This window comes from Salvelinus fontinalis, chromosome 7 (assembly GCF_029448725.1).
Source record: "Salvelinus fontinalis isolate EN_2023a chromosome 7, ASM2944872v1, whole genome shotgun sequence".
NCBI lineage: Eukaryota > Metazoa > Chordata > Actinopteri > Salmoniformes > Salmonidae > Salvelinus > Salvelinus fontinalis.
This window is the reverse complement of record NC_074671.1, coordinates 41,001,152-41,023,851: the sequence shown is the minus strand read 5'-3', so window position 1 is coordinate 41,023,851 and position 22,700 is coordinate 41,001,152. Positions and strand designations below refer to the sequence as shown.

Below are 22,700 nucleotides of genomic sequence, written 5' to 3'. Positions count from 1 at the left end.
CTCTCCGTCTCTCAGGTCTCTAACTGGTTTGCCAACGCCAGAAGGAGGCTGAAGAACACAGTGAGACAGCCAGACCTGAGCTGGGCCCTGCGCATCAAACTCTACAACAAATACGTCCAAGGCAACGCAGAGAGACTGAGTGTCAGTAGCGATGACACCTGCTCAGAAGGTAAGCCCCAACCCTTCCCTCACTGCCAACCCATCATATTATAACATCATATGTCTATCTAATAAACATAACCCTCACTGCCAGCGCCAATCTATCACATTACACCTCACACATTACATATTTCAAAAGGTATCCACCCCTCACTGCCAAAGTATCAGCTCATAACACCCCATAACATCATCCATTGAATCCTTCAAATCATATCTCTATCTCAGAAAATGAGGTCAGCCAAACACAAGCATCTTCCTCCTCCCATATGCCTCGTATCCGACAGCCCCAGCTCCAAAGTAAGAATCCAGTTATGCATGGCCATGTGCTGGTGTTATAAATGGCCTGTCTGTGGTTGTGTCCTAAATGGCAACCTACTCCCTATATAGTGCACTGCTTTTGACAAAACCCCTATGGGCTCTGGTCACAAGTAGTGCACTATATAGGGAATAGGGTTCTATGTGGGACGCACACTGTGTGTCCTGGTAGACAGAAGTTGAGGTTCAGAGGCTGTGACACGCTGTCATTAAGACACACTACTGGGCTAGCAGGGCTGAGGACTAGCTTCCCCTTCAGATCCCAGCCTGCAATTGGAAATGAGAGGCTCCGTCAGCTGTGTATTTCTCTCTTTCTCTCTCTCTCAGCTCTTTTCGGTGACACTAAAAAACACCCGTGCACTATACTGTGGTGTCACTCAGTCTCTTAATCCCTAATTAGGTTTGTTGAGGAGGAGAGGCACAAATGTGGGCAGGGTGGAATGTCTATAGTTTGTACAGTCTTCAATTTGCATGGTGTTCTCTAGGGCCCAGAGACTTACTTGTCTTGTCATAATACAGCTCTGAACTTTTTCTCAGCTCTTCTCCCTGCCATGATCCATATACTGCTGGCCAAGCCTCTCTATCAGACCCCCCACTGTGATCTGATAGAGAGTTAGTTATGTGACTGAGGAGACCATAATCCCAATGACCCTGTATCTATTCAGTCTAACTGTCAAGGTCTCAATGTTAGATATTTCACCGCAGTGTCAGCAAGGTTGCCATGGCAGTACCTCAACAGGAAGAGGTCAGGGGTCAGACCGAGGGAGGCTAAAGGTCACATGTAGCTCAGGTTTATGTTCGACTTGAGGAAAGGCATTAAAGAGCAATGTCAAAGGCTTAAAAAAGGAACCTTTGGCTAGCTTGTTTTACATGTTGCCTGAGGATTTCAACCTCACTCTCGGATGTGCAATGTACGCCTCGATATATGCCTCAAATATCTACTTCAGAAAGCAGGGGGAAGGAAAGCAAATTTGTCCATGTGGTTCTGATATGTAAAAGCTATAATTATAATTTGGCCCAAACTGAATCAAAACTCAGACCTGCCGAAATTACCCAATTACAGTCTTGGCACTGACACTATCTAGAGTGGAGTTCTCTTGATTTCCCTCATCCCGAGAGGGTTACTGTTTTTCAGCAACGTGTTTTATCTTCTGTATTGTCTTTCATCGGGGGGGCCAATATTTTAATTCAATCTCAGCCGCAAAGAGCCTCCTGGAAAGGATTTATTTCTGCAAAGAGTAACAGCAATGTGCTTTTTATAGAGAGGAAATGGGCTACCAACCGTTATGGTTTGGTAATGCCTTGGTTTTAAGCTGATAGCTGAGGTCTTTCTTTACTGTAGTTGTTTGAAGCCCTGCAAACTGGAGGGCATACAGACAGAGGAACTAAATGTCAGACTTTTCTTTCTTTCTCTCTCTACTTTTTCTGTTTTCTTCCTGGTGGCGCCCCCTGGTGTTGTAGATGGGGACAACACTCTGCGGACGCAGACGAGTGGCGTTGAGTTTAGCAAGCCCATGTACCAGAGCGTCATCAAGAAAGAGGGAGCAGCCATGATGGGGGTGGGGCTCCGGGCTGCCGCCGCTGCCTCATTGGCCGAGGACTATGTGACTCCGCCTCCCAAGTACAAGAGTAGCTTGCTCCACCGTTACCTCAACGATTCGCTGCGACACGTGATGGTAGCCAACGCCGTCATGGATGCCAGGAAGAGGAACCACTCAGGATCCTTCAGCTCCAATGAGTACGATGATGATCTCCTCTCCCCGTCATCCTCAGAAACCGAGGCAAACTTTGTTTATCGAGCTGGTAAGAGTCCTACATTCCTTCACACATTCTTTCCTCAAGATTTAGCCGCCTGCTGCTTCTCTCTTCTCTTTTTTCTCTATCTGTCCCCATCTGCACATTTTGTTTTAATTCCCGGCCCTCAGCCCCATCTGGCCCATTCGTTGTGAGGAAGGAGTTCTTGGGCGCTGTGACGATGTTCCACTGCTGTTCCACTCCCTGTTGTCCAGTTTCAACAGCCTGGTTCTGGTTCTGGTTCTATGTACTCCCTGTTCTCACACTCTCCTTTCATTTCAGATGTGTGAAAGTTAATATGATACTTGTGGCTACTGAAATGGACCTCCTAGGTACTTATAGGAAAGGATAGCCTAGTCTATTATTAGATTAAATATGTGTCCCAAATGGCACCCTATTCCCAGTTTAATGTACTACTTTTTACATTTGGGACCTGGCCAAGTCTAATATAAATCTCTCTGTGTGTTCTGTTCATACCAACAGAGAGACCCTGGTCTCGCCCTCTGTCTTAGGTCTGGGGTTTATGGTTTAACACTAGAGACACAATAAGAACATGTGTACTACTCACATTCTAACTACTGTTTAGCATGTCTTTGATCCTGCCACGAGGCCATACTGAAAGAGAGAGAACAGGGCAGACTTGGGAGGGAAACGTGTGTGTGTGTGTGTGTGTGTGTGTGTGTGTGTGTGTGTGTGTGTGTGTGTGTGTGTGTGTGTGTGTGTGTGTGTGTGTGTGTGTGTGTGTGTGTGTGTGTGTGTGTGAGCCAGCGTCTGTGATCGTGAGCGTGCAAGCTTTCCCCAAGGCGGAGCAGGGGCTCCGTGCAAATAAAACAAAAACCTAAGCTAAAGTAATACAAAACAATGGATATATTTGAGCGAGGCACATGAAACAAAGAGTGTGCATGTGAGTTTTCCACTTGGCATATGGATTTCTCACAGTGCAGTGTCCCTTAACCCCTGGTTTTAGTGCCTGTGGGCTGGCCTTGGATATCCGAATGGCTGTATGTGCTGTGTCTTATAAAGGCTTCATGCTTTCATGATGTTTCACCCACGGGTTTCAGGTGCTGTTACCAATCAGGACCTAATCTCACTCAGCATGAAGTTCTTACAGTTCTTCTTCAGTCCGAGAACAACTGGGCCTCTGTTTATTAAAAAGTGACCATAGGGAATTCAGATTGAGGTGGAAGAGTGGGATTGGGATGGGGTAGGGTGAGGGATATTATCCAATTTTATTTCAACTTGATCATACGGCTAAATGTGTTTTACATTGTCTGTGCGAAGGAAGGCAGAGGCGCTACAGAGGGTATTGTGTACGGCCCAGTAGATCTCTGGGCCCAAGCTTCCTGCCGTTCAGGTCGGTGTCAGAGGAAGGCCCAAAAAATGTCAAAGACTCCAGTCATAGACAGCTACCGCACGGCAAGCTGTAACGGAGCGCCAAGTCTAGGTCCTAAAGGCTCCTTAACAGCTTCTACCCCAAACCATAAGACTGCTGAACAATTAATCAAATGGCCACCCAGACTATTTTTTTAACTTTAGTTTATTTAGTAAATATTTTCTTAACTTTATTTTCTTAAAACTGCATGGTTGGTTAAGGGCTTGTAAGTAAGCAATTCATGGTAAGGTCTACCTGTTGTATTCGGCGCATGTGACAAATACAATTTGTTTTGGAGTGATGTTTAACCAGATAGGGGAGGCAGTCCAATGAAACTCTCCAGCGACCGCGACTGTTACAATCCTCCATCCCCATCAAATCCTTAAAACTCCCTGACCCGAAAAACTCTATTTCTCTCACTGAGACACCTGCTGAGCACGGCAGTCACCAGCCAGACACAGACAGAGAGAAATACAGAGAGCGAGAGAGAAAGAAAGAGACACACAGAGACAGGGACAGAGAGAGGGGGAAGAGAGAGAGAGATAGATAGAGATAGAGATAGAGAGAGATGGAGAAAGAGAGGAAGTGAGAGAGAGAAAGGGGAGAGAGAGAGAGAGAGAGAGAGAGAGAGAGAGAGAGAGAGAGAGAGAGAGAGAGAGAGAGAGAGAGAGTGAGAGAGAGAGGGAGAGGCTTAGCTTAGGCTTCAGCACAGGACTCGATTTAATAAGAAAAATATATAAGGAATTATTTACCTGGCCCACATAATGTTTTAATAGAAAGTAACTATTTTATCTCCATGGTAATTATAATGTCTTGGCTATGACTTCTCTCTCTTGGGTTTCTGGGCTGGCCAGCCAGGCATTATTGGGAACGGTTACATGCGAGAAAAGAAGGGAGCTTGAATCCCGATGCACGGAAAGTTATCTGAGGCTTGGGCTCACAAGAAAGTTCACATGAACACCTGCTAGCTCCTCATCATCAAAACTCAGCAAAAAAAGAAAATAAATTAAATTAAAGTTTAATTCTCTGATTCTACATCTGATCTTGTTGTCAGAGAGAGAGCGAGAGTAAGAAAGAAAGAAAGAATTAGAGAGATAGAGAGAGAATGGTTAAGCTCCAATTTGCATCATTTCCTCTGGAGTTTTTTCTCTGCTGTCTGAACATTCCAGATATTTTAGTAGTGAAATAATTCCGGAGACTTTTGACAATTATAGAGTGTCTGAAATTTCAGGCTTGAGCTGAGCTTCCCGGACTGGAGGTGTGTTCTGTCTGAGCGTGTGCATGTGTGTGTGGGTGAGTGTGTTCGTGTGTGCCTTCATGCCTGGGCTGTAGGAGATTGAGAGAACTTTCAGAGTTCTTGGCACTGGCACATTTGTTATAAGCCCCTACCTCTGCCTCACTTCTGATTCGCTTAAGCCAAAGTGGCGTGCCCGCTGATCAGAGCCCATTGGTTAAATGTCCATTAATGGGACAATTGGTGGATGTCTGCCGTGGGTCTTATCTCTGACTTCAGAGAGCAGTCAGACGTGGCAGGAGATGGTGAGTGTAGATTTACTATACTTGCGTCCCAAATGGCACCCTATTCCCTACATCCTTTTCCCTATGGGCTCTGTTCAAAGTAGTGCACTACATAGGAAACAGGGTACCATTTGGGATGAAAGCTTACTCTGTCCCCGTACTCAGTGGGAAAACCAAAAGCCTTTTTTTTTGCTTGACGTAAAGAAAACATATCTCTGAAATATCCTGTTGGGAATTTCATTGAAAACAAGGAGCAGTAGAATTCCAATGCACATGCCAGTGGTTTCATGCCAAATTACCCTTTAATGGCATATTAAATGGCGGGAATCTCACTGAAAGTTTTTCTTCTTGCTCACTACCAGATTTTGCCCCGTCCGATATGATATAGATCATTACACGCCAAATAATTATCTTCATTTCTGCGAGAGGGGAAAGATGGAGAGAGAGATCTTTGGCAGAGGTTTCTCAGAGGTTTGACAGTGGTACATTTTCTCAGGTTCTGTTCTGCGTAGTGTAATGTATTGTATAAGTAAGCACAACTGATATATCATCAATACATGACTTAGGGCTTTATTCAATCCACATCGCGGAAGCTTTATAGCATTTTTAAAATTTAAAGGAAATGTTCCTGCTTTAGCGGATTGAATAGCGCCCTTAATTTGTGATTTCTTGCTAGTTTTTCATATTAAGTTAACGGTGCTCTTTTTTATTATTTACTGAACAGTTGGTTTGTTCAGCCAAGTTTCCCCCAAAATATTTTATAAGTTCTGTTTAGATTGGATAAGTAGATCAATCAAGAAGAAGAAAATTATCAATTATTGTCTATTTCCCTAATTGTGTAATTTCATTTAAAATCTATTATTGTTTGTAGTTTAGTACTATGACAGCATGGTTTCTATTTCTACTAAATAGTGATAAATATGGTTTATGTGTTTGTGATATTCCGTAGGCCCAAAACGTCTCAGTAATTTCGAGAAGAACACACTCGTTTTCCATTCCGCCATTTTCTCAGACAGACAGGGCCATTCGTTGGTTGACGTTCAGGGACAACCAACACGTTAGGATTGAAGACCACCTGTAAAATTATTTGTAAAATACATTGGCATCAAAGTGACTTTTTACGAATGCAGGGAGGCAACATTTAACACATAGTTGAGTCTGAAATATGTTACATGAAAACAGTAGTGTTTGACAGGGCCTCTGAGACTCATAAGGGTCTGTTGAATTAGGTCACAGCAAGTGCCAGACAGTTATTGAATCCTAGAGAATTGTCGTCTAAAAAGCTGTTTAAAAAGCACTTAAAAATCCTATCTACCTGAATGGAAATGTTTAGTAGTTTAGTAGCTGCCAGGCTGACTCGGTAGGTGCCTTGGAACGATGACATGGCGAGAGTGTCCACCGTCCGTACCGTTTCAGTGTTTCGTGTGGCTTCTATCAGGCTGCCGTCCCATACAGGTGGAAAGAAAAAGGAAGCGTCTTGAACACAGTCATCATTATCAGTGGAGCTGGTCTCCTTTTCGTCTAGTCTAACAAGCTATAGAATACTATATGCAGCTGGATATGTATCCCCATGGTCAATGAATCCTCCATGGCTGCCCAATTCTGATATTTTGCTCAATTATTGTAGAAAGGGCTGATCTGATTGGTCAAAAGACCAATAAGTTGAAAAATATCATAATTGGGCTGGCTGCCTGTGTAAACGCAGCCTACTACTCTCAGGACGTTTATAAAATGAACTGAGTACTGTCGTGATTTGTAAAGCAGCAGTACAATTCCGTTGAATGGGTGGAAAGTGGAAAACGTCTGATTTTAGAAAAGAGAAATGTCTCAGACAGTAGCGTTCGTTGAGTGATGTGTAATTTAGTGAAGCTAGTTGTTAGGCGGCCACAGGGAGCTGAGAGGACAATACTTTACTGGGTCTGTATGATGACAATAAGCCTCTGTGGCTGCGTTTACACAGACAGCCCAATTCTGATAAAAAAATGTACCACTAATTGGTCTTTTGACCAATCAGATCATCTCTTTTGCCAATAATTGGGCAAAAGATCAGAATTGGTTTGCATGTGTAAACACAGCCTTTGTGACATTGATGGATGCGGATTCCTCTTGCAGTGGCTCATCTTAGGGATCCAACTAGCCAGGCAGGGACGGGAGGACTGGCCACAGAAACCTCTTTCCACCCTTTCATAATAATAAAGGAGGAGAGGGAGAAGGGGGAGAGGAGGGAGGGATGGAGGGAGGGAGAAGGACAGAGGCTGTTCCAAGAGAACAACCCAGCAGCCAAGACTCACTAAGGTCCAGTGTGTGTGGTGTCTGTGTGTATGCACGTTCCTGCATGTTTGTTTGTGTCTGTGAGAAAGATCTTGACTTTTAGAATAAATACAAAGGGGGGGGTCCCATCCTTCCATCCCTGACCAGATATTTCTCAAAGAGTGAAGGGGGCTGTCGGGAGAAGAAAGTGAGCGTTGCGGCTGTGATTAGTAAAAGACAGAGAGAGCGTGGCGTACACCAACCTTTCTCTCTTTCTCTTCGTCAGTATATTTTGTTGAAAGGCTGGAATGAGTGAGTGTGTGTGTCTATGTGTCTGGTAGAATGAAGACTTTTCAACACAAAGACAAAGCCATCTATAGTAAAACATTCATAATGGTTAGAATGTGAAGTAAATCAGGTGTTATCCACAAAGCAGAGAGTAGAGTAGAGTAGAGTGGAGTAGAGTAGAATATGTAATGTATTGCAACCCCATTGTGTCTTTTTGGGTGTGGTGGGTAGTGCTTATGGTGGCAAACAGAAGTGGAATCCTGGCTTGATTCGATCTTGATCTTGGCTTGATGTTGTGGTACAGAGTACGAAGTGTGCTAGTGAGTGGATAGGTACATGGAAAGAAAAGGAGGGCTGAGTTCGGTTTGGCTGGTTTTATATTTATAAGATAAATGTTGTCCACCACCTACCAGACTTGGGTGTGATGCTAACAGAACAGAACGGAGTAGTACAGAACAAGCCTAGTTCATTCAGACTAGAACAATCGGTTTCATAGAGAAATAAAGTGTGACAAACAGGGCCTAGGCTCTGTTTATAGTGAAACTCCTGACATAGATGTCAGAAGTGGGAGATTAATGACAGAGGCATTTCTGGAAAGAAAGTCATCAGCGTCAAAGTTTGAGTAGCGTCCAGAATCACAAATTGGTTTCATAAAAATAAAACCTACAGCCTCATGTCTAAAACAATTGTCCACAATAGTGTTCCCATGGGATGGCTGTGAAGGGAGAGAATGGCTTAATGAGAGAGTAGAAGCTGTGACCAGGAGTCAAGGCCCTCACGGACACACACACGCACACGCACACACACAGGGAATTGCAACACATGATGTTAAGACTGCAGCACAAACATATCATATGGGTTCCAAGTTGGGACTTCCAACTTCAGAATGGGCTAGATTTTTGTTCAAGAAAACACTTAAAAATCCCAAGTAAATTGTGTTTACACAAGAGTTTGGTGTACACAATTTCTTCAGTGCATTTTGTGTACTGCAAACAACTTCCATTTGTCTCAGAGGACCAGGGTTATTGAGAAAGGCTGGGAGCAGAAATAGCTTTTAGCTCTGGTTCAGATTCAGAGCAGCACGTTTTTTTTTGTCTGTACCTGTTCAATCAAACAGGATAATGATAAAGTATCTGTTCAATAGTTTAAGAACGGGGCCTGTTCTGAATCTCACTTCGACCGCTCGGTCTACGTCATCGGGTGATGTCGTTACCATATTAATACATCCCCAGTGACCCATACACCTCTCTGGTCTTTAGGTCAGTGTTTGAAGTATGCACGTACTGATCCACAGATTTCAGACAAGGCTCCGATTGGAACTTGTGTCCAACTCTCCTTAATCTCTAGCCGCAGGAGGAGCAGAGCTCGCTGTCGTGATGACCGTTTCCGTGCCAACCATCTGCGGCAAACAGACATGTATGAATCTCTGTCACGCTCATCTCTGCTGAGGTTCTGATCTTCCTCTGAGATGTTGATGTGCGGTGGTGGTCGATGTCTCACACACGCACACACGCACGCACGCACGCACGCACGCACGCACGCACGCACGCACGCACGCACGCACGCACGCACACACACACACACACACACACACACACACACACACACACACACACACACACACACACACACACACACACACACACACACACACACACACAGACACAAAAGATGGGCCTTAATTAACAAGGTATTCCTCTCCTCCAGCCCACTCATTTGGCTGTGACTCTGATTAGCTAGTGTTTGCTGCTACTCGTAAACATACAGACTCTCTCAGCCATGTTTCAACACACCAAACACTATTATGTCTTCATCTTCAAAAACAATGTGTGAAAAACATTTTGGGATTGTTATCTTTTCCCCCCTATCACTGACTGATGCATTGTGGTCTGGGAATGTCATGGTCCTTGTCATCTGCCTCCACGTTGTAGAAAAAGTTGCAGGAATAGGAAAAAGACTAAGCCATTTTAAAAGTTATATATAGTGTGCATGGCTAATATTTTATGCATCTGGGATTGTTAATATCATTTATAACATAGCCTGGATGTTATTACTATTACTATGTCATTACTAGCTACAGTAATATCTGGGGTTCTTACCAGAAAGAGGACAATAATGTAATATTTCTAGCAGGAATACAGTGACTGCTGAGCTGAATCAATGCTGTGTCCCAAATGGCACCCTATTCCATATATGGTTACCTACTTTTGACTAGAGCCCCGGTCAAAAATAGTGCACTTCAAAGGAAATAGGGTGTCATTTGGGATGCGAGCTATTACTCCCAGTACAATGGCTCCTCTGTGGCCGCAAAGTTACGACTTACTAGAGGATTATCCAACTCAGCAACGTGCTGCAGCGCTCAACCAAGTCAAAGCCATGATAGATTTACAGACTGAAAACCTGAAACCTAGTGTCCATCCCAAATGGCAACCTATTCCCTATAGTGCACTATGTAGAGAATAGGGTGCCTTTTGGTACGCATCCCAAGAAAGGTGAAACGTTCTGGACTGGTTTGAATGCTAATACTCTGTAATATCGCCTGCTAGTTTGGATTCACGTACTGTACTTGACTGGAATATAAAAGTTCATGCAAATTGGCAATGTAATAGAATACCATATTTTTTTATACCTATTTTGCGTTTACTCACTCACTGGTTTTGTAAACTTATTTTTTCAATGTAAAAGTTATGAACTCAAAGCCATGTCATTGTAAGCAAGGCAGGGAAGCAGCGAAAGCACATTTTCCATAAATTATCTGTCTCTGTCTTTGTGTCTCTATGTGTGAGTGTGACTGGCTTATATTTTGGCCTTGGTCCCTGGACGACCAGTATGTGCCAATGAGGGCCCATGGAGCCCCAGCCCCAGAGTGGCTGCCCAAGAGAGAGGGTGGAGGGTGGAGGGAGTGGCGGGAGGGCCCAGGGATGGGTTGGCAGTCCTGGGGCCAGAGAAGTGCCAAGGCATCCCTAACTTCATTCACAGACACCCCTTGACATTATGAAAAAATGCAGACCATTTTAAACCACCATGGAAAATAAGAGGGAAAAAAACAAGCTCTTCATCATGTCACTAGTGACAGTCTAGTTACAATATGTCTCTCTGCCTCACTCTTTTCTCTCCTTTGTTTGTTTATTTGTTTGAGAATAGATATAGGGTCCATATAGGGTTTTTCATGTATTTTTCAGCAATCATGACTGAATAAAGAACTTCGAAAATGATTATCTGGTGTGAGGGGCTAGGCGCTCTACCCTGAGAGTTACAGTATGTGACAAGTCAGTGAAATGCATGTGATCTAGTTGATTTGATGATCATAATGTGCTGTTGGCCTGTTAAGTACGCATTTCACAGGGAGGAAGAGGCGAATCTTTGGCTTCATGAACAAGTGTTCTTTGCAGGTCTTCTGTGTCCTCACATTTGTTGATGAATTTCCCACCATAAAAATGTTTCCCCATTCAAATATCTTCATACAGTGCATTCGGAAAGTATTCAGACCCCTTGACCTTTTCCACATTTTGTTATGTTACAGCGTCATTCTAAATAAGAACATTTCCTCATCAATCTACACACAATGCATCATAATGATTATTTACATAAGTATTCAGACCCTTCGGTATGAGACTCGATATCGAGCCCAGGTGCATCATGTTTTCATTGAGATCCTTGAGATGTTTCTACAACTTGATTGGAGTCCACCTATGATACATTCAATTGATTGGACATGATTTGGAAAAGCACACACCTGTCTTTAATAAGGCCCCAAAGTTGACAGTGCATGTCAGAGCAAAAACCAAGCCATGAGGTTGAAGGAATTGTCTGTAGAGCTCTGAGATAGGATTGTGTCGAGGGGAAGGGTACCAAAACATTTCTGCTGCATAGTACGTCCACAAGAACACAGTGGCCTCCATCATTCTTAAATGGAAGAAGTTTGGAACCACCAAGACTCTTCCTAGAGCTGGCCACCCGGCCAAACTGAGCAATTGGGGGAGAGGGGCCTTGGTCAGGGAGGTGACCAAGAATCCGATGGTCACTCTGACAGGCCTATATGGTAAAGTGGCCAGATGGTAGACACTTCTCAGTAAAGGCACATGACAGCCAACTTGGAATTTGCCAAAAGGCACCTGAAGGACTCTCAGACCATGAGAAACAAGATTCTCTGGTTTGATGAAATGAAGAGGAAACTATTTGGCCTGAATGCCAAGCTTCACATTTGGAGGCACCATCCCTACTGTGAAGCATGGGGGTGGCAGCCTCATGCTGTGGGGATATTTTTCAGTGGCAGGAACTGGGAGACTAGTCAGGATTGAGAGAAAGATGAACGGAGCAAAGTACAGAGAGCTCCTTGATGAAAACCTGCTCCAGAGTGCTCAGGACCTCAGACTGGGGCGAAGGTTCACCTTCCAACAGGAAAACGACCCTAAGCACACAGGCAAGGCAATGGAGGAGTTGCTTCGGGACAAGTCTCAAGTCTCTTGAATGTCCTTGAGTGGCCAAGCCAGAGCCCGATGTTGAGCACGATCTAACAGCTCTGAAGAGACCTGAAAGTAGATGTGCAGCGACGCTCCCCATCCAACCTGACAGGGCTTGAGTGGATCTGCAGAGAATAATGGGAGAAACTCCCCAAATACGGGTGTGCCAAGCTTGTAGCGTCATGCCCAAGAAGACTCGAGACTGAATAAAGGGTCTGAATACGTATGTAAATATGATATTTAAGTTTTTTTATACATTTGCAAACATTTATAAAAAACGTTTTTTGCTTTGTCATTGTGGGGTATTGTGTGTAGATTGATGTGGGGGAAAAGACGAGTTCATCAATTTTAGAATAAAGCTGTAATGTAACAAAATGTTGAAAAAGTCAAGAGGTCTGAATACTTTCCGAATGCACTGTAGATACTGCACCCCCATTTATACCCCAATCAACATAAAACATGCGTTCACTGCTGAGGGGAGAACGGCTCATAATAATGGCTGGAAAGTACCAAATGTAATGGCATCAAACACCTTTGTGTTTGATGTATTTTATACCATTCCACCAATTCCACTCCAGTCATTACCACGAGCCCGTTCTCCCCAATTAAGGTGCCACAAACCTCCTGTGATTCACTGTAAACGCTGCATATGTCGGCTCAATGGGAAATTATCCCATACAGCGCAATCTGTAGCGCTTCAGCAATACAGATTAAATAGAGCCCTAACCCTTTTATCAGTGATTTTAATTGAATTTTGAGACAGAGAAATACTTTTTCTAATGTTCGCAAGTATGGCCCGTTACTGTCAGCAACTTAAAAAATAAAAAGTTGACCAAGTTAACTTGGCCCATAATGTCTCTTTTCCAGTACCGTAAGTTGTGCTGAAAGCTTGGTTGTGGACTGAACGGCTTCCTCTCCGTTAGAGATGACAGCAGTCAGGATTACTCATCTCTAAGGATGCTTCTCAAATAGCACCCTATTTCATATATAGTGCACTGCTTTAGGCCATGGCCCATAGGGCTTTGGTCAAAAGTAGTGCACTATGTAGGGAATAAGTTGCCATTTGGGACAGAATCTAATACTGTAACTCCTGAGTCATAACATACTGATTGACCTTCTCCAGTTAGCGGAGACACATGATTGGATGATCACAGCGCTGTCCAGCTCTCCATTGGTCGGTTGACCTCTGGTCTATCAGTGGGGTGTCTGTGATTGCGTCCGTCCCATCTGTGTTGTATATTTATTCTCTTTTGTCTGGCTTTCAGGAGCTGCGCGGGTTATAGGCTGAGCTCACTGATCACTAATCTAGCGCAGCCTTTGGTTTGGTTTGTGCACCAGAGGCTGGTGTGGTGTGTTTATTGTTGTGTGTCGCTAACAACAGCACCAGCTGGTTGTGATAAAACATACCCATCCTCTCTAAGCAGGTGGACTTTATTCCCACTCTCATTTGTCAGTTTTCTTGTTGATTGTTTTTGCTCCAATGTTTTGTTTCTACATTTTCCGCTGTATTCACTCTCCTCTTTCACCCGCAGTGATGTTAAGTAAACAAATATTTTTGGACTTTCACCTCCATGCCAGAAACCATCAAACCTCTTTCCCCTCGCCGATCTTTTAAAAAAAGTCTACGAAATCCTGCTGTCAGTATAACAGAAAGGCAACAGCAAAGTTAACTGCTTGACTTTCAGTTCAGTAGCAAAGAAGGAGAAAACCCCCCAAAATAACAGAAAAATAATAAAAGGTCCCGCTATGGTTTATTGACTATTTATAGTTGGTTTGGCACTGTCATTGTTTAAAAAAAAATCAGAGTTTTAGATGTTTTAGGCAAAGGAGGTTGGAAATGGAGTTTTAGCTTGAGATGGTCCATTTCCAGCCCAGCTCTCCATCCGTCGTTCCCTTCCCGGGGGCGGTGGTCCTGCTGGGCTCTGGCCTGGGTCTGGGTCGGGGATCCTGGGTAAACCACGCTTGTGGCCCCACCCTCTGCTCCGCTCTGCTCCTAACCTGCAGGAGGCGTCACAGAAACACGGTTTTTATGGGACTTTGAGGGGATTCAATGGCATCTGGACACTGGCTGCCCTGCTCTGAAACACACTGGACTGGAACCCACGACGGCTTTTCAGCCTCGCTGCACAGACCAGATCTGGGTCCAAATAATACTTGAAATATCTATTTTCAATCTGTGCTTGATTGAGCTTGCCTGTTGCAATTGATCCAGTAGAAAAGTATTTGACAGATTTCAAGTAGTATTTTGACACAGCTCAACTGCAGATATTCCCTTTTAGCCTACTTAAACAGTCATGCTCTGTACTCGCCTTATCAGAAACACCACAACGTAGATTACAGTAACTACAAGACAAAAGATGCGAAACAGGTGTCTTGTGGCAATACCATAATCCCTTGTAGGGTATTGTTTTAATATCTTGGTTGTATTTTGTTGTCTGCCGTATGGCTTGTCGTCATTAGCAACCAATCCATACCCTTCCTGACACCATAGTAAACATTGTGCTAATATATCCATGTAGGAACATTACAACATAACAATTTACAGCAGATTAAAACAATGTAATTGGGATGTAATTACATAGCTGTTATTATACAGAATGAATGAATGAATGGGGCATATTTTAAATCAGTCCCAATCCTGTCTCTAGCACTGGTATTAGTCAGGGAGACTAGATAGACTAGAGACTAGACTAGAGACTAGACATGTACTTGAAATATGCTGGAATAGACTAAACCATTGGCACCTGAGCCGTAGAGAAAACGGAGTGCTTGCTCCCCCACTATCAAAATAGAAGAAGCAAACATGTTTTTGCACCTCCACTTTTCTTACCATAAAATGATCGTATTCCATTGGGGGAACTTGTCATTTCCGCTGATTACTAATGTAGAGTAGACCCCTGCAAATTCCTGTGAAGTATTACAGCAGTCTTAACAAAGTAGAAGAAGGGTTTTCACCTAATATTGTGAGATAAAGTAAGAATGAGGTCAATTCAATCAGAAGTCAGAGAGCAAAGCTGGAAAGGGAAAGGACGGAGAAGAAGAAAAAACATTGTAATAATGTCAAGGCTTTTAAATGGCCTGTGAAGCCGTGGAAGAAGTGCTCGTTCTTGACATATAACAGATATAGTTTTTCCTCGCGAAAGCAAAGGGAGAAACATAATTGCATTTGTTTTGGCTGGACTGCCTGTGAACGGTCAATCTGAAGCACCTTAAACACAGTGTGTTACTGTACGTCACTCCAGTCAGAGGAAGAGTGAGAGAAAGAACTGGTGAGACTGATAAAGAGAGAAGGCAAGAGTGTGAGAGAGAGCAAAAGAGAGGGGAGAGACTCAAGAGATGAAGCGAGAGATAAGAAGCAAAAGAAAAAGGAAAAGAGGGAGAGAGAGATGTGGCCAGACGAGTATTCAGGAATGTTCTAAAGAGTTGAAACCCAAGCTGCGGTTTGTTCTCTTTGTAATCGCCTCACAACTTTCTCTCTCTCGCTCTCTCTCTCTCTGTCCTTCCCCCCTCTCTCTCTCTCTTAGAATCTCAAACAAGGTGAGGTGAGTTTATCCCCCTAAAGATCATCTCTCTCTTTGGAGTTAAACTATTACTGAGAGAAACAGGAAACAACAGGAAATGTCATAATCAGCCTCGTATCAGCCTGGGGTTGTGCAGGTCAGTGCGGGTCACGGCACATGTGAACGTTTTCGGAAAACAAGCAGCCAGCGAGGAGAGAAAGGCGTTTGGAATGATTAGGTGTTTTGCTGTTTGGCCCTGCAGGAGTCTGTATTCCCGGTCTGGACTCCGGATATAGGTCTTTGGAAAAATGAACGGGTGAGGTGAAAGGCGGCGGTGCGCAGCGGTGAAATCCGTCTGTCCATTCTCCGGTGTCGGAGGGGTTCTGGGACCCTTGCAGGAGGAAGTGAGGACATGGTTTTCCAGCTCCACAGTTGTGTAGGGGAAATGACTGTAACTAACAACTCTGTCCCCACCCGACCCTCCTTCCCTGCTAGTTAGAAGTGTGGGAACAAATTCCAGTGCAAATGTGCGATGGGGATTTTCATTAGTGTAAAAAAACGATCAAAATGACTTGCGGTGTTGGCGGTACAAGTGTCTACTTGTTAAAGGGACTCATACTTGTTACGAACATTTTCTTTAAGGGGAAATGCGAGGCAAGCGTCTGTCTCTCCTCCGTGTCTCTGAGTCTATGGGGAAATCTGGGAGGGCAATCATCGTAAATGAAAGCAGCTGGCGTCCACATGAGAGAGAAAGAGGGAGAGAAAAGGAGAAAGAGAGAGCGAGAAATGAAAGAAAGAGAAAGAGAGATAGAGCCTCACCTTACCCAAATCAGTCGCCTGGTCTAGACTAATGCTCAACTCAAACACAAGACAGCCAATTACTGATTATCTAAGCAAAGAATACTGGGTATTACTGTACAAATTCTTCAGAGAAAAGCACAATTCTCCACAGCAAATCTGACAGACCTGAAGCTTTGTGGTAGTGTTAACTTTAGCACAGACACTCACGGGTTCCCTCTTAGTTTCATCTCTCTCCCCTCACACCCTCCCTCCTTAAAAGCAGCTCATTGGCCTTAGCCATGTGTTTTGTTTATTCAAAGTGTGTGCCTGGAGGCTTCATGAGCAGGAAATCCAGATGCTCTGGTGTCTTTTAATGAGCGTGGAGGGTGCCAAGCCAGTGTCATCATCATCACTGGCTAGAACTCGCCGCTAGGCAGAAGCTAGCCCTGGACCCAAACACTGCCCCCTCACACCACCACCCTCCCACCCTACTACCCTACCCCCTCTCGAAGCACTCTATAGCTTGGAAGCTAGTGGGAGTACATGAGGCCTGCTGCGGCTGTGCCACCGTTACCCAACACACACATACAGACATACACTCACACACATACGCTCACACATGCACGGACGCAAGCATGCACACAAACACACAGAATCACACACGCCATCATAACAGCCCTTCTACCTTGCGGTCTGTCTGGTAACCTCACAGTGAGAACACAGAACATTAGATGGGCCTGGTTGTGAACAGACATGTTGACTGACTTCATTGTTTTATTCCTGACTAATGTTTTTCATATGAGCTATAAATGGCTACTATTTGAGTATGTGTGTGTCGGTTAAGCATATGAAGATACAGATCTCTCTCTCTCTCTCTCTCTCTCTCTCTCTTTCTCTCTCTCTCTCTCTCTCTCTCTCTCTCTCTCTCTCTCTCTCTCAACAAAATCATATAATCTCAGTCTCATTTCTTTTCAAAGGAAAGTATTAGTGTATACAGTTTGGGATTCATAAATATCTGAAAGTGCAGTTGTGTGATTCATGTCAAAATATGATTGTTACAGTGCCTTTTTAGTTTTTTAGATATGTCCATTATTACATGGCTACTATTTGTTTTGACATCTGAATCAAGAGCGGAAACAGAGAAACACATGTTACTGCAGCGCTAGCTCACGCACGCACGCACGCACGCACGCACGCACGCACGCACGCACACACACACACACACACACACACACACACACACACACACACACACACACACACACACACACACACACACACACACACACACACACACACACACACACACACACCACCTCACCAGCCCTCAAGAAAATCCTTAATTAAGCCTCCTTGACCTCTGGGTGTGCATCATTAAATTAACCTATTTTACTGTTGTGATTCCAGAAACCATGGATCATGGATCAAGTAAATGTGACAAGTGAGTGTATTTTACAGATACCTTCTGTGTGTTTTCGTGTTCCCTCTGACATCATTTTTTCTCTCTATAATTATTAACTACTTGTAGAACTCCCCCTCCTCCTTCCTCCAACTCTGCGTTTGTTCTGCCTCTCTTCTCTGTGTATTGTTCACCTCTTTCTCATCCAACTCTGCGTTCTCTCCTATGCATTGTGTGTAGTTTCCCATCTTCTAACTCTGTGACGTTCTCTGTGTGTGTTGTGAGAGAAAATGCAGTTAGAGGACAGCATACAGGTAGACACAGACACTCTGTGTCCTTTCTCTGCTCTCTCTCTCTCTCTATTTTTGCAATGTTCACCTTCTCCTTCTTCTGACTGCGTTCTTTGTCTCTCTCCTGCATGCTGTGTAATGTTTTCCCTCCTCTAAATCTGTGTTCTCTCTCTGTGTTATTTAGTGTCCTCTCCTCTAACTCTGCGTTCGTTCTCTCTGTGTGTTGTGTTCAGAGGTGGCGTTCTGAAGGAGAAGGTACGGGGCAAAGACGAGACGTACTGGAAAGAGATCAACGCAGCCATGGCCTTGACTAACCTGGCGCAGGGAAAGGACAGCAATGCACCAGGGACGACTAGCTGCATCATCCAGAAGTCCTCTCATATATCAGAAGTAAAGACTGTCAAAGTGCCTCTGATGCAGAAGTACTAGCGCCTATCAAAGAGTCGTCTGCCTCCAACTTATCTTCCCTTCCACTCTCTATGCAACACCAACATTCCCTCTGAAAACTCACTCTGAAGAGTCAGTCAAAAAACGAAACAAGAAACAAGTACTCTCTTCTTTTGTTCTGTTTGTTTTATGTCAGTATAAATGCAACAGAACTTAAGACAACCTATTTTGTGTGTCGGTCGATGTGTTTAAAAAAAAAACCTGCAGTACATGCATTAGACAAGTGTTGATATCATCATCTTTAACTGCATTATTCTGTTCTCAACGAGACACTTTTGTAATGTTAACTTATTCGCTTTTTTATACTCCGAAATTTGTATTGTACTTTTTGCCAAAGTGCCTTTTGGAAGCAGAGCAACACAGCCTGTGTGGTAAATAATGTACAGACAGTGTCTCTGGGAACATAAAGGACTATTTGAAGTGGCTAGATGAGTGAAGTAGAAATATATGGTCATATAAGCTTCTTCTGAAGCGGTCCCTTTCTCCCTGATATGTGCCTTAGAACTTGGATGAATTTAGCTCATCATCGAGGCACCGCTGTTAAATAACATCTGAACTGATCTACTTTATCAAGACACACACCATGTTAAGCCACATCTCCCTGATGGCATTGTGTATGTTTTGTCTGAGTCCTCATTATGACTGTAAATTGAACACTGTTATGTCTCAGACAGAATACAACAGACCTGCCAACAATAACTGTGAATATATATAAAGTTCACTCCAGTACAGCCAAACACACTAACACTGACATGAAGCCCTCGAGGGTTAGAATCGATAGGATAGCAGCAGATCCACTGTTCTGTTGATAGTCACCACCACCATCATATTTTCCACAGCTCGCCCTTGGGGTTTTATTTTCCAAAGTGGAAGTATTCTTATCAAGGCTTTAGCCTGGAAAGCCCAAGCAAATGTTGAACTAGCACCATCGTACAGGCACGCTCACGTGCACATACACACGCAGGCAGGCGCACACAGTCGCACACACACACCTGGTCGAAGGTTTGGTCGGCAAAGTGCTGTTTAAACAAAGAGTGGCATGAACTAAAGGGATGTTGTTTCTGTTATCAGTGTTGTATTATATGAACTACAGTGTCGCGGCCTTCTCTTCTCACATGTTTCCGTTCAGAGCAAGGTACTTCAACAGTGAAAAAAAGGCGAGCTCACCAGGCCGTTTGATCGTACACTCCTCCTCAGCTGTTTAGAATCACATTCAAATTGCTGTTTACAAGAAGAGAGAGAGAGAGAGAGAGAACGAGAGAGAGACTTACTGTTTGACCTAAAAAAAAAAGAAGAAATTTGCCTTTTCAGTATTATCTCTTTGTCAGAAGGCGAAGCAACAAGTGTTGGAAGTATTTGTGATTGTGAGTTTGTTTTATTGCAGCGGTCATTCTGTTTCTATCAAAGTTTGACTTAGCCATACCGCATTAAGTGTTGTTCTTTTGACCGAATGGAAAGAATCCTCCTTAAATACTTATAAAGTATGTACAGTGCATATGTTATTTACATTGTAGCAACCCGATGCCAAGTACGCCACCGAGAGAAATCAAGTTGGACTGTTTGAGTAACTGTAGTCGGTCATTTTCTGCCGACTCACTAATTGTATGTATATCTTCAAGGTACTGTTTATGTGTCAAAATGTACACTTCTTTATTCTCTCTGCTGTTTGGGCCCTTTGTTTGACAACCTAGACTGTGCTTGTGATCAAGGGGTGATTGAGAAAAGCTGCACAAAGTTACTTTTAGAAACAACTCTTAATCTTGAATGTGCAAACTGTTATAAGCTGCACTTAGCTCTCTGTTCTCCACTAGAAAGAAACAGAAGAAAAGCTGTCACTGAGAATTTATGGGATTGAGTTTAGGGGAAAAACAATGTGTTGATTATACATATCTTGTTAAACCACGCACACACACACTTACACACAGTTATTTTTGTTAGCGTGCCTATGGTAGCAGCGTAATAATATAAGGAATCACACTAGCCAATCCCCAGGCACTATATTCTCATGCGGGAGACCTCGGTCCACATGTGTTTTTTTATACACCTGATCCTGTAAGAGGCGCTGTAGGGTAACCTTTTCCCTCGCTCAGTGTGTTAATAATCCATCCATATGTTTAGCTGGGGCACAACCCTCACACCTCACAGGGAATGCAGCCCATTCCATACGGAATACAACCCCCTTCATACGGAACACAGTTGCCAGAGAGACTAAGGCTTCTAAAGCACAGAACAGAACAGCCATTGTTATACCTGTAGTCACTCAGCAACTACACTGAGTGTACAAAACATTAAGAACACCTCGTCTGAGGGAAAAGGGGAGGGGGGGGGGGAGTGCAACTCAATATTAGGAAGGTTTTTCTAATGTTCAGTATACCCAGTGTATAACTGTACCCCTTTGGTTCGGTATGATCAATATTTTCCTTTCATGTGCACAAACTCATGCTTTCAAACAACAACTGACAAACGGAGAGCAATTTACTTTTGTCATATTTTTGAAAATCTATAAATTATTAAGGATTGTAAAAAAAAAAAGAAGCTGGTGACAATAGTCCATTTTTTTATTGTTAAGTTATATGAGTTCAAATTTTTTGATAGAGACTGGATTGTTATCCAATGACCAAATGCATAATATCTCATTGTATTGTCTGATTTCGCTTTTATGTAACATTTACTTTCGTGATACTATGGTTACTTCCACAAAACATTGAATAAACCCTTGAAGAAATTGTATGATATTGCCTTATTGCTCAATTTGCAATACTGAGAAAAATATATATTAATGGAAATTATCTAAACTTTTGCAATTTTTTGTTCAACCACTGGGTTATTTTTCTGTCAACTTTCGAACATGAAAAAACAACAATGTTATTTTGTTTTTATTTTGATAACAAATATGAAACTCTTGCATCAGTAAATTTGACATAAAATAAGAAAGATTTAGAAGAAACTACACTGTGTGTATTTGTCTGACAGATCAACATAAACTCAACAGTGTTATCTTCTAAAAACACATTTAAACTTTCACTTTCAGCATTCTGGGTTAAAGTCGTCCTTCCCTCCCAGCCCGGTCTTGTTTGCTGGATAATTCCCTCAACATACAGCCTCGCAAAAAATATAATGTAGCAATTGATCTCTGATTGGGCCCCGGTTCAAACACAGGCTGTTGACGTATTCTGCTTTCTTCTGTGAATTATTCTGAAAAGGCAACCCATTAATTAAGCTACAGGCAATTGTCTGGTTTCTGTCCAGTGCGTATTGAAACACTGAAGTCAAATACAAGGGAGGAGAGGATGAATTATGTAATGTCATTTCCTAAGTGAAAAAACGTCACCCACCGCTGTTCTGATGGTCTTAATTCTTCCCATGACTATGTCCCAAATCACACCCCATTCCCATTCCCAGAGCCCTGATCAAAGTAGTGAATAAGTTGCCATTTGGGACGCAGGCCATGATTCGACAACACATGTGGGACATGTTTATTTACAATACAGGAGGGATGTGGTTTTCTAAAGAGCATTTTCAGAGCTAAACAAACAAATCAGACAACCCCTCAGTGGGATGTCTCTGTCGCCGCATATACACGGTTACACTGGGCTACGGTGTTTGGTATCACTGGTCTTGTTTCACTTCCTTCATTGGGATTCTCAAACATTGCTCTCAGAAAGTTGTGCCTTCGTTGTGCGTCGTGCACATCGACTTATTACAGCATCAACTTCTGTCATACCTATTGTGGTGAATAAATGCGCATCGTATACAATGCCATTGAGACAGTGTGGAGAGTGGACAATCAAGCCTTTGTGCAGGGATCATGCCGTCTCCCCTCCACAGTGAAGCTGGAGGAAGAGTGAATTCATGGCACAGAGGCGAGCCACTAGGTGTGTCCTTGTCCTCTGGGTGTGGTGTTCTCCTCTTCCTTTCCTCTCCTCTTTAGCTTATTTTAATGGCTCTACCATGCCACCACTGCTCTGCTCGCCACCCGAACCTGAGCCCTACCGCGGGGTCGGGGCCAAGGTACTCTCACTCCAGGGAGGGGGCGGGGGTTGGAGGGAGACAGAGAGAGAGAAAGAGAGATAGGGAGGTATAGGGAAAGGGGGAGAGGGAGAGACAGAAAGGAAGAGACCGAGA

General features: G+C 43.5%; 1 pseudogene; it reads left to right on the top strand.

Moving 5' to 3' along the window:
• Positions 1–21,303, top strand: part of LOC129859477 (homeobox protein Mohawk-like) — a 28,621-nt pseudogene extending 7,318 nt beyond the window's left edge.
• The last annotated feature ends 1,397 nt before the right edge of the window (positions 21,304–22,700 follow it).